A 13,183-nucleotide genomic window follows, 5' to 3' on the forward strand; every position below is an offset into this window, starting at 1 on the left:
TGGCAGACATCCAAGTGTGAGAGGTGAAAATAACGTGTAAAATTTGGCACCCTCCAAGCTATATCGGAAGCTATTAAAGATAAAAATATTGTCGGAATAACAAAGTTGAATGGTACCATAACGAAGATCATTTTCCAGACTATTAAGAAATGCAAAAGGAGGAAGGGAGGATAGTTTGTTTCCTGATACTTTATTGACGATAGTAACTGGAAACGGCGTACACACGATTCCATTAAATAACATGTTTTCCTTCCGAAAATAATGATTAATGATGCTTGATGATTTTTAATAACACTAATGCTTAAATACTTTAGTAATTCGACTTAATTAAATCTTATTGTTAGTATGAAAATCGAAAAAAATATGTTCTGACGAATTATTCTTTGTTTCATTGAAAAATTAGGTAAGCACTTATTGCGTATATTTAGAAATTTGTACAGTTTCATGTTGCATTTATTACTATTTTACAATACAAAATAAAATTTGTATGCAACACAAGAGAAACAAAACATTTCTATATCAATATTTGTATCTATATTTTTATAAATGCAGACCTAGATAAAAAAAGTTATAGATAGCCACCTTTCATATTTTCTTCACGATTACGACCAATAGCAATTTTGAAAATTTTCTTTGCATGTCATATAGTAAAATAATAGTTCTAAATTATCAAATCAATTTAAATCGTTTGGTCCGATCTTGAAGAAGTTGTTCTCTTCTGAAAAGTGTTCGAATATTAATGGGAGTCACTGTACTGTAACATTCCATCACAATCCCTTAAAAAAACTATGTAAATTGAAAATGGGATGTGTATACAGGTGATGCCGAAAATATTCCTAAGGGGCCGGTCTCCGTAGATTCGCAATAAAGTAGAGTGACCATTACCGTCAAAAAATGGTTTTATGTGCTTCAAGTTTTCATCCTCAAATAAGAATATTTTGTCGCTAGTAAAGGGCTCATTCGAAAGAGGAAGGTTCAATCTAGTGCGCGCTGGTCAGGAGCTGCCGAGATTATGCAGATATTTGGTAATATAAGCGTTCGAAGTAGGCCAAAAATTGACGATGTGCATGCCGTGGAATCCAAGCATTTTTATGCCATTGGATGAGTTTTCTGGATGAAATCGAGAGCAGCGCCCACTAGAAAATATCTCCAGCTACAAATTGAGCTATATTTTGTCTTGATTCTGTTGCGAAATAGAGCCAAAAACTTGAAGCACGTTTCTGGCGTCAGAATTCATAATATCGATAATACAGAGCAAAAAATGTGACAAGTTTAGTCACACACTTAAGACCCGTCGGATCAAGACGGGTCTTAAGTCAGTGTCTGAAGGCTGTGAATGGAAATTATTCATTAAAAAGTCACGTGACTACCCCGGGCCCTTAACCCGAGTAAAGCAAGGTTAAGAATCTCAGTGGCGTCGAGTGTGCTCGGGTATGTACTCGAAGCGAATGGTTGTCAGGTGGTCCGCAGGTACAGTGTCAGGCTAATAGTCCCGACAGTGTAACTACTCTTGCAGTTGTCCTGTTCGGTTAATTGTTGCGGTCGTTTTGCAATTTGCAGTTTAGAGTTGAGAACACGCGCGCTTGTAACGCGCAATGAGTACGCTCATGATGGAGCTGTGCACTCGCATAATTGAACTTCTACCGGGAAACAGAGCCGGCAATGCGTGTCCACCGTAAGTGAGCATTCGCTCGAAGAAAGCGAGTCCTTGTGATCTTGATTTCTTGAAAGTGAAACCAGTTCGAGGGTTTCGAATCGATTAACCGGATCGTTTATTTCGCCGGCACTAACCGATTTGCCTTGCACTCGAGTGCAGTTCTGCATTTGAATACACTCGTGTGAAGAGTTTCTCAACGCTTCCGAAAAAATTCGACAAAACAATTCGTTACTGGAACGCGGATCTTTATGCAAAATAAATATGTTCTTCATCGATTGCAACACACTGAACGCATTTAGCAATGTTTTCTCTCGCTTTAATAATTTTAACATATAGGGTTAAGGCTCCCAAGTATTGTCGGGCTACTAATTACTGTGTCTATATTAATTATACTAATGTTTAGAGCTTAGTGAATATGTAAAAAGAGGTATTAAATTTCTTTCATTAAAATCAGTTAATATATACGTTATATATTTATCTTTTTTAATATTCATTATGCTTTAAAAATAAGCATAATTAATATAGGCACAGTAGTTAGTACCCCCACAGCACATTATATTAATTCCAAAAAATTGTAAACTTGGCTTGCATTTTATGATTACTCAAAGAATGTTCTTCAGATTGTTTGTTATACATTTCAATTTGTTCTTATTACCACCCGATACAATTTGCATTAAATCAGGCGAAGAAACGCAGGGCGAGTTTCTTTCCTATGTAATACACTATGTTTAATTCATTTTGCGCCGTGTCTGAAATTCAATGAACTATTACACCGCAAATCAAAGATGAATAAAAGATATTCAGTGATAAATGGCACTCGATAGAATAACAGTCTCATGTACGTATGTTGAGGCCATGAAAATTTATTTACCTTGTAGGAGGCAATTAACCGTACTGCGGTCGACTATCTGTAAACAATAATGTTTACGATTAATAAATATTGATACATAGTGAAACATTTACTCTATTGTTTGCCTATAATTATTTCTTTACTTGAATATTACTCGTATGTAATGAAACCCTATATTTACAAATTTTCTAAAAATAATTAATATTTACTCATCAGTATAATTATCGTTATTTTGTATGCTAATAGAGTTAAATTTACAATGACTCACAGTAATGTTTGCATGCACAGATAAAATTATCACAATTCAGTTTTAATGACTTGTAGATAATATTTTTATATAGTATTATTACATCCAAGTATTTAAGTTTTTCATCAATAATATTTGATTATTAAGAATTTAATGGAACTAACAATTGAGAAATATAATACAGATATGTAACAGAAATTTTTGAAATTAATGTTAAATTATTAAAAAAGGGAACAAAACGTTCATTAAATTGTACATAGACAAATCATAAATTCGAAAACAAGGATTCGTGTATTTCTTAAATTTCAAATAGAGCTAAACGACAGTGGTCATTATGCGAGTTACATATAAACATTAGATTGTTGATTTATGTTTGCATAGAGCCTTCCAAGTGCATTCCGTTACGACTCTAGCCGCGCCTCGCAATGCCACGAGATTGATTCTAGTGAATGTATGAGATTCCAGGTCATCTCGCGGTAAGAATGTGACCATCTCGTAAAAAACTCGTCTCCTTTCCCAACGTGGGTGTTAGAATCTCCGATTCTAGTTATCTCATAACCTTTAATTTCGATCTAACAGCACCACTTTAAAACATAATCGTAGCATCCCAAAATTATAACCAAAAACTGTCGATCTTCGAACTCCTATAACTTTGTGTAAAAAAATCTTAAAACGTATGCCCTTAAAGTCCAATTATCCTGTCTACTTTTTATTTTAAGAAACAGAATAACCCGAAATTGATTGATCACATACGAGGTCCCAGACGGCACACTTTCCATTTAAAATAAAATAAGACCGCGAAAGAAAATCGTGAATCAACTTTCGAAATGCCTTTTTAACCAGGGGACTTTCGTTTATAAGGTCACATTAAAACAAGAGTGAAATTAAATTTTTTAAACTCTGTAGAGTCCTCCAAATTTGTAAAGTTTCAAGAAAAGCAACTATAGTCTGTCACTCCATTTTATAATAATCAGGGTGTTTGAATCCTTCTAATCCTGTGGAGTAGTCTGTTTAAGATAAAATAAAAGAGATTGCTTAATTGTGTACAGTAATGCGTTTAACATTTTTAAAATAGTTTCAAAATCGGTTTGATAATCGGTTTGATAATAAGAATAATTTAATCCTGTGGAGTAGTGTGTTTAATCCTTAGCACTCGAGTGGTGACTCTGAAGCACCACTAGAAATTGTTGTGGCATTATTTCAAAGAAATTACAAAAAATATTACAAAATATTTGTTACATTACAAAATTTGTATTCAATAGATTACTAAACATGTAAATATTATATGTGAAAATCGGATCAGTTTCGTACGAGTAAAATGAAAATATTCTAAGACGGAAGAAAAATTCAGTTTTAGAATGAAAATAGCGCCGAGTGCAAAGGGTTAATATTGAAAAATTATGCTTACAACTATTCTAAAAAATTTTAGAAATGAGGATAATTTTCGTGACGGGTTCAGTAACTGAAAAGATCGTTGAAAAGAGAGCTACAAGCCAAAAAAAGTTCGGGAAAGGATGGTGCAAGCGAAAGCAATGGTAAAGGTCGCTGTCTCCTGCAACCATTAATTATAAACAATATTGCAACGCGAGACTGGCCATCGGAATCCGTTATTCCGCATTCCGTGGCGGATATGCCAGAAATCTATCGACAGGCTGACAACTGACGCGAATTGGACGCTGTGACCCAGCGCAATAATTTAATCCGTCCAAATCTTCTATAGCACGCCCACGTGGTGACAAACGCAAAAGAGTCGTTGTAGACTTTTTTCGCAATCTCCAAGTCTAATTCCATCGAGAAATTGGTTGCGCAATCAATTAACAAGACCCACGCAGTTGCTCTCTAGGTTTCGATTTATCGTCACCTCGAGGTCCCCTCAGGAGTAAAACCAAAACTAATATTTTCACACGAAACAATGCAGTCGATCGATAACGAACACGTGCACACTGAGACACAGAAATATTCGAACTTGGTCGACTTTTTGCGTCGTTCGGCTGGAAATGGGTATGTACTGGGATAATAGATAATTGGAAAGTACTATTCTTGTACCAAAATTCTTATTTAAGAAAAAGTATTGTAAACATCTATAGGAAATACTTACAATAATTAAAATTTGCTTTTAATTATGTATATGTAAAAATCCTATTTAAACATTGAAGAAAATATATACAATTGTATAAACCTCATTTACAATAAAGGTTTGTACAGAAGGCTTTACAAAAAACGCTTTTAAAAATTGTAAAGTGAATATTTTCCAGGAGGAATTAATATTTTCAATATTAAGATGGTATGTAAATTGTTCGTATTGTATATTTTATTTAGTTTTGGTTCAAATAGAATTTAAACGCAATTTCGTTTACTAATCTTTTCTCTTTTATAAACAGCGATGATTGTTAAAGATCATGAAAACATGATAATGATTGAATTAGTATAGCTCTCTAAATTCTTAAAATATATGAATATTATACTTATAGTGCTATCGTTATTCTGCTATACACTTATGCATGCATTAAAACATTGATCGCTGATTTCCCGATCACAATGTTGCTCGACTAGTTCCTGTAATCGATCGTTCCACTGCATCATCGAAACTTTCGCTAAATAGTATAAATACGTATTTTCACAATGTCATGAACGGCACAGGATATCGTAAAGGACTTTCTCCCATTTTCAGAGCTTTCTCAGAAAAATTCGGGTAATTTGTGATGCTTTATGTAAAATGTCACAGATTTGAGAAGTTAATCTTAAACTATTAAGTGAAGTCATGAACTATTAAATTTATTAAAACCAAGTTCGTAAATCGTCAACTGCTTTGAAACTCGAGTAAATAATGTTTTAGTAATTCGAAAAAAATGGTAATCGGATGGACCAATGAGAAGATGCATATCCTTTGCCAACCTTCGCTATATTTTCGATCAAAATCGACTGACGTTTACCTTAATCACGAAATGGTCATTTCACTCTACTATTTAAAAAAAGAGCGAAATTAAATTTTGTGGAAAGAATCTACTTTCGCACTTGACACATTCCAAATCGTCCATAGAGCCCTAGCCAGAAACCCAAACTTTGAAAGCTCCGGAAAACCCTGAAGTTGGGTGAACCAACGCGTACGAAAAACTCGAAAATTTTAGATTCGAACTACCAAAGTTCTACTCCACATACGTATATCGGTTGTAGAAAGTATGAAAAGAGCTTCTAAATCGGCCAAACCGCCCACCGTACCGGATTGAAAGCCCAAATTACGAAAGCTCCGGAAAAAAGCCAAGGTGTGCCATTTGTCGTGAGCACGCGTAGCAAAGTGGAGCGGCAGTTCTGGTGGTCATTTACGGAACGTCTCGCTCTCTCCCTCTTTCACGAGTTTGTCAGAGCGGGAAGGAGAAAGGAGAAAATCGTGAAAAGTTGGCGCGATCGAGGACCGGCGAGGGAAAGAGAGGTCGGCGATATAGCGAAGGAAGGCTTGGCCAAGAAAGAGTAGAAGGTAGAGATCGGGAACGGCCGATCCTTTCTTTCTCTTTCTCCTGCGTAGTCACCGTCTCCGTTCTCGGTCTCTGTTTGTTCCACGGCGGTCGGTTCACCTGAGAATCGGGGAATGTCCTCGTAGCGAGAGTGGTCGTCAGTGTCTCGGTAGACCTCCATCTGGAGCCTAGCAACTCTTCAGGAAACGATCGTCGGCAAACTCGCGTGCCGCTCGCAGTGTCACGTGCGCTCTCTCGATCATGCTGACGGGTCGCGATACGAAAACCCGGTGCCGATGACACAGAGAATCCCGAAGGTAGAGGAATCACGCTGATCACCGACACACATCGTCTTCCGGTTTCACCGTGCTTCCGTTTCTATTTGTCCGCGTTCACGCGGTTCGATTCGATCCGATCTGATCCGATCCGATTCGGTTCGATTCGATTCGATTCGATTCCGACCGTGTATACACGTGCATCGAGTGTTGCGAACACGTCCCCGAGATCGGCCCGTGGCTTCGCGCGAAACGATCGCGATCCTTATTCGAGCTACGTCGAACGTATCGGTCTCTCCCGCCCTCTCTCGCTCTCTTGTGTGCAGTGAAATTCTGGAGAAAAAGGTTCGTCGAACGGAACGGAACGCGAATCGAACGAGGCGAATATTCCCGGGAACGAGAACAGGCCGAGCTTTTGGGGTTTTTGTTAGACTTACGCGCCGAAGGAGATATTTAATGAGAATACTGTTCGAACTCTGAATTTTTGGTTTTCGGGGATATTCTTGGGACCTGGGGATGCAACGAGGTTCGCTAGAAGGAAGCTTCTTTGTGGTTTTGTAGCTGGAAATGCTTTTTGGAACAGCTTTGTCCGAGTTTCTTTTTGGCTTTGTCTAAAAGTAATTATTTTTGCTCTAGCTTCGTCGAATCAATTTCGCACGCTGTACTTACATGTTCTTAGACATGATTTTAGTTCTGTTTCTTGAAAAATTGCTTGTTTGGACAGATCGATGCTATAAACACATTTCCATCGGACGACATGAGTTTTTAGATTTCTTCCACCTCTGTTGAAATGAATCAATGTCTCTTCCGATACGTTATAGTTAGTCTGCGGATCTTTATACAAAATAAAAATTTTCTACCCGAATCGCGACAAGTTAGAACCAAATAGAAAATTGTTCCTTTAATAATTTTAATGAATTCGTGGCAATGCATCGATGTTCTTAAATTGATTTATTCTTTCCAAATTTTATCTTCGCATTTTTGTTCTAAATGTATAAAATCCGCAGTCTCGTTGTATGTAATAGATCTTCTAGGAGTTAAACATATTAATTGGTTTAGTGATCATAGTACTTCTTTGAACATGACGTTTTGCAACACGTGCGTCAGAAATGACCCGATATAAATGTTACAGTGTTAAGTGAATTGAAGTCGAAATCATTGTCTGTTGAATGAATCAACAGCTAATGGTGTTATCAGTTCGAGCAATATAGTTTTGTTAATTTCTTAACCCACACTCAAGCACCGTAAATTCAGCATAAAATTAATTATTAATATAAAAGTGTATTCGTTAATTTCTCACGCTCATTTTTTTTTTTTGCCAATAGATTGTTTGAAACATGTGGACATGAGGAAATAGATTTTATATTAATATACATTATCAATTAGACCTGTGGAATTTGTAGTTCTATAAATATTGATACACACAGCATTGAACCCGAATAGTATTCTTTATAATTAGGAATAGCTTTCTATAACTGACTTGAATCACCGATCAGCTGTCTAAAGTTTCAACAAACGCGAAACATGCGAACAAAATGTTGCAACACGTTAGAAGCAATAGCGAGGAAAGTAGAACAAGGAACGAAATCATGTTTTGTAACACCTCGTCGGAACATACCTAACAAACTTTTCATGGTAATTAGCAGAAAATATATACGCTGTTAACCCATGCGCATCATTAGTGCAACTATGCGCTCGATTTACTTGATGATTATCACCAGAATTCTTAGACTATGTACAGCCTGGGATTGCTAGTGAACGCGTAGGGTGTTATTAGGGGTAAAACTGTGAAATCTAATTGTGATGAGAACGTAATGAACCACATAATTAACGTGTAACTGACACGAATACGTACTTAACTTGCTTTGCTCATTAATGTAATTTTGTTTTATTCAAGTTTTTAATATTTCATTTCTTTTACTTGTTTTCATCATTCCAATAGCTTATTTAATTCATTACAGAAAAATCATAAACTCCCTCAATGTTACACTATGCTAAGTAATAAAATTTGTAAATATGATCGAAACATATGCGACGTTAGTGTCGAACGTGTTATAGTAATGAGAATAAACGTGAAAAATTATACACAAGCAAATACAAAATAACAACAGACTTTTAAAAAGCCCTTACAATAAAAAAGCCCACGCAATTGCAGTACTCTCGATCATTAACGACGTACACCTTAGAAACCGTATTTAAAATGTAAACTCCATGTTGTAAAGAATTCAATTACCAAGTAGGGTGACGGACACAATTACTGTGGGGGTACCAATCACTGTACCTGTATTAATTATACTTATTTTTAAAGCATAATGATTATTTTAAAAGATATAAAACGAATGAATTGAATTAAAACTGATTTTAATGACAAAAATTTAATATCCCTTTTTTAACTTTCATTACTCTTTAAAAATAAGTATAATTAATATAGGCACAGTAATTGGGCCCTTCACCCTAGTCGCTGATAAATTAGCTAATAAATTGAGATGTTGGTGGGACCTTACACTCGCGAGAAAAAGCTGTATAGTCGGATAGAATCAAACGAAAGCGTATGATTAAAACAATTTTCAAGTACTGTAAGTACGCGAAAAATGTTCACAAAATTGAATTCTTCTGTAAGATCAAATTTTTTGGCATTCATGTTCCTTCTTCTCGATGGCCATTCAAGCGATCGTATTGAATTTTCCATGTGTTCACTACCGAATGAAACATGTATTTTAGCTAAAAACGTTCCTGACCTTCGACCTAAAACCGAATTGGCAGCATCGTCTAAGTGAAACGGTAACAGTCGCTATCAACCGATGACAACTGTTCTATGTACGGTGCAGCTAATGGCCGGCTCGTTCGATGTTAAACGAGGCATCGGTCTATTCCGCGGAACGTTTGATGACATTACATCAGGGGCCGCGGCCGCGTGTCCGGTGTTCGGAGCGGAACGCGGCCGCGGAGGATATTGTTCAGAACTGTTCAGAACTGTTCAGAACGGCGTGGCCGAAAACCCCGAGTGCGGTTCTAGATTCGCGTGCAAGTTAATCATCGAACGATTCGCCGACCGCCGGACCTCCCGGATGATACCGCGGGAACCAGGGTCGCTCTAATCGGGGGGAAATAATTTGTTTGGTCAAGCACCGGTTACGAGGTATCTGATTGGCTGGAGATGATCAATCGGTGTGTAGGATCCGTCGAGGCATTAGGGCCCGTTAGCGCTTGGTTTCATTGCTAATCAATCGACCGTGATTCCCGGTAAACAGGAAGGAAAATCGGTGCCACGAATTTTATTTGACGGCGTCCGCGGATTTCGTTCAACACGTTTGCAACTTTTCATTGCATAACTTGCATCGATGTTGATCGATCTCTTCAGGGACGAATTTTTTCTAGAAACGAATTAAACCGTTTCGGATTTCTCTGTAAGTAAGCAGTAGATTGCGAACTTTTATGCCGGAATCAAAATTGTCTGTATTAATTAGAAAATACAGGAGCTTCTAAAAAGTGGAAAATAAATTAACACTGTCTTTAGATCCTTTCTTTCACATTTGAGGCACATATTTGTGTCTACAATTAACATGCTTACAACTAGTGATCTACCAATACACGAGATTAATTGAAAATTTAATAATGATTCATGGATAAGTTTAACAATAAATTTTTATATATGAAATAGTTATGCCAAGACTAAAGTTTGATATATTTTTTCATAAGGAAATATTTAACTGTCAACTGTTTACGGTCGTTTTTATGGAAACTGTTAACACGTTGACTGCCATGTCACCCAAATGTGGGTGACGGAATTATTTGTCCAGGTTTTAAAATGAATTTTTAAGTTAATATATTCACTCTACCAAATTTGATTAGGATCGGTAAAATGCAAGAAGGTTGGATGACTACTCAATATCGTACATTTAATTTTTTCAATTTTTATTTCATTAAATAACTTACTTTGATTTTATGGAATTTTTGAGGTTTCTAGTATGGCAGTCAAAGTGTTAATTGGCGTTGATGTCCTCTTCGCATCCAACAGTACAACTGCGCCTGCACCGGATGCAGTCGAAATGGCAGAAACCGCGAACTTTTTCGTCCGACAAATTGACGAAGGTTACGCAACAACCTTGGCAACTCATGTTAAACCGCGTTCGGTTTTCAGTTTGCGTGGTGGGCTAACAGGGCTGACTGCGTGGTCGCTTTTAAGGCCCCGGTCGACAAAAATCGGTGACAACGTCTGGCCGATCCGGAAACAACCGCACGTTGTGCTACACAGTGCGCTTCAAAGTCTCACGCCTTGCGGTCCCTTTTGTGGAAATCTTTTGTCGATCCAGAAAATTCACCTCGCCTTTAATATCTTCACGTTTTTGCTCGTTCGACAGGCTTCAGTCTCGGCATCGATTAAACCTGAAGTCAGAGATTTCCGGTTCTTACAGTTCGTGGCGTTGAAACGCGAAGGTTGTTTAAGTCGTTCGATCCGTATCTGAGAGAAATCGATGTACGTTCAAGTTCAATAAGCTCTCCTTAAATGATTTATTCATCTTTCTGAAACATTTCATTTCTCAACACGTTTGCCACCATCGTCTCAGGCATACGCGACGTTCACAATCTCAGAGTTTACTCAAGGACAGTCAAAGTAATTTTATACGTTTTCTTATTGGAATCATGCGATATTAGACGATCTGTCAAATGTTTCAAACTAGAAATTCAATATCAAATATAACTGTTTCGTTTCACGCGTCCTGTTTCTTTGTGAAGAATTTTTCTAAAAATATTTTTCTTGTTAGTGAGCTGTCCCGGTCGATAGTTATCTAAGGTTCAAGTTATAGTGCACGGTACAATGTTCAGATACTCCAAGACTTTCTTCAGTTCATTTTATTTCAATATTTTGTAAAGTAGGTGCGTTGCATTTGATAAAACATTTTTAACACTGTAGGTAGTCAGCGAACCAATTAGGGGTAGCAACATATTAATTCAATTATTCAACGAGATAAACGGCTATAGTGGAAATCCGATCAGGATGCTGATTTTCATTCCAAAAGGTCGATGTAATCTAATTGTAAATCTACAGTATCCACTTTCTTTTGCTAGACGTTCATTGCAGGGGTAGTAAGAAAATCTAACGCAAAGATTTTTAATAAACATCCAGGAAGTAATAAATAATTATTTACTGCGCTGTTGTTCTTACTTCCAGAACTTTCTATACTCTACAGTAGCTAAAATTCATTAAAATTACTATTTTTTTCATTTTATTTGACTAATATTCTATTTGATGGTGGTGGCAAACATTGGTGCTGGCTTTCAACTATAAAGTTGCATCAAAATCTGAGGAACAAAATGATATTCGGTTAATTTCTTAAAAAATTATAGTAGTTATAACTAAAACAGTGTAGACAAAATATTCATTAAATTTAATAACGTCATTCCTACTGTGAAGAAATAAGTATGCTAATTTTCTTGTCAAAATAGTTCTTGATGAACACAGTACGGTATTCCAAAGTTACAAACCTAGAAAATACAATTTTTCAAAGAATTAACTCAGCTTCATTTAAAACTTAAAAGCGGTAAAGAAATCTTTTTATTCATACCTGAGTATAAAACATAAAGTAAAAACGTTCTGAAAACAACAACTGGAAAATTGTGTACAGGGATACACAATTTAGCTATTCTGAACTTCTAAACCCAATAATTATAATTTCTAAAGGATCCACTCAGTTTCGCTTTGTTCTACGCGTTTCTATGCAAAGCCGGTGCAAAAATTCTTTTGTTTGTAACAGGATATGAAACATAAAGTGAAAATGTTATCTTACTGGAAAATTGTGTACAGGGATGCATCATTTAGTTTGTAGGACGCGTAACGCAAGAATAATTTCGCAAAAATACCGGGCAAACAATGCGCGAATATAATTATAGGAGTGCAACGGCTTATTATACCGGTATCGCATCGAAATAATTCCGATCTCGATTCCTGCGAAATATTGAAGTTTCCTCGCGCGCGCACGTGTTCCATTCGCGAATTTCGTTGCCGTTCGAATCGCCGACAGATTGTTCCGTTTCAGTGTTGTCGTCGTACGCGCGAAGGTGTACTCTGTCCGTGAGGGACACGTCGCGGAATTTTAAGTGACGTTCCCCCAGTGTCTCTGGTGCGAAACAATCTGATGTGTAACAGTCTGTGGTTGCTGAACATCTGAACGTCTCAACAGGAAAGGAGAACGGAGGAAGAATTGGCTGCAGCGGTTTGAAGAAACGGTGAGTCGAAAGATGAAGTTTTACGGGTGTGTGAGTCTCGCGAAATTTTTTATCGATTTCCAACGCTAAAAGTTGCTCTTACAGTCCTGGAAACGGCAATCATTCTTCATCACCGGGTACGTTTAACGATTACCACTATGATTTTTCGAGAATTTTTGACGACAAAACCAGGGCTTGAATAGAACTACTGACTTCTATAAATTAATGTTATTTATCGGACTTTTCATTTTTGCATAATTCATTTCCTGCTTTAGGTCAATTATGGATAAATTCGTAACGCTTTGCAAAGCTACATTACTGTATAGAAATCATTCCAACTTTTTAACGAATTAATATGTATCACTCGTAAAACTAAAATAGAACATATAAGGCGTAAGTTGAAAAATCTAAAAAAGCATGTGCGAATGTGTTAACAATTTAACTTTATTTTAATAGTTCAGTTTTAAAAAATATTTTATACATGATTAAAAAACG

General features: G+C 36.6%; 1 protein-coding gene across 3 annotated transcripts in view; it reads left to right on the plus strand.

The window, feature by feature from the left end:
• The window catches only part of LOC143357088 (uncharacterized), a 205,559-nt gene that overhangs the window by 14,933 nt on the left and 177,443 nt on the right, over nucleotides 1–13,183 (plus strand). The window contains exons 1-2 of one of the 3 annotated variants that reach the window (XM_076793304.1): nucleotides 6,658–6,826; nucleotides 12,520–12,709. The exons of 1 other annotated variant lie outside the window; for it this stretch is intronic. The gene's annotated coding sequence lies outside the window, so the exon portion shown is untranslated. Of the gene's footprint in view, nucleotides 1–6,657; nucleotides 6,827–10,653; nucleotides 10,959–12,519; nucleotides 12,710–13,183 lie in introns of those variants that run through there. One more of the 3 variants, XM_076793303.1, reaches the window with a different exon arrangement.

This window comes from Halictus rubicundus, chromosome 9 (assembly GCF_050948215.1).
Source record: "Halictus rubicundus isolate RS-2024b chromosome 9, iyHalRubi1_principal, whole genome shotgun sequence".
NCBI lineage: Eukaryota > Metazoa > Arthropoda > Insecta > Hymenoptera > Halictidae > Halictus > Halictus rubicundus.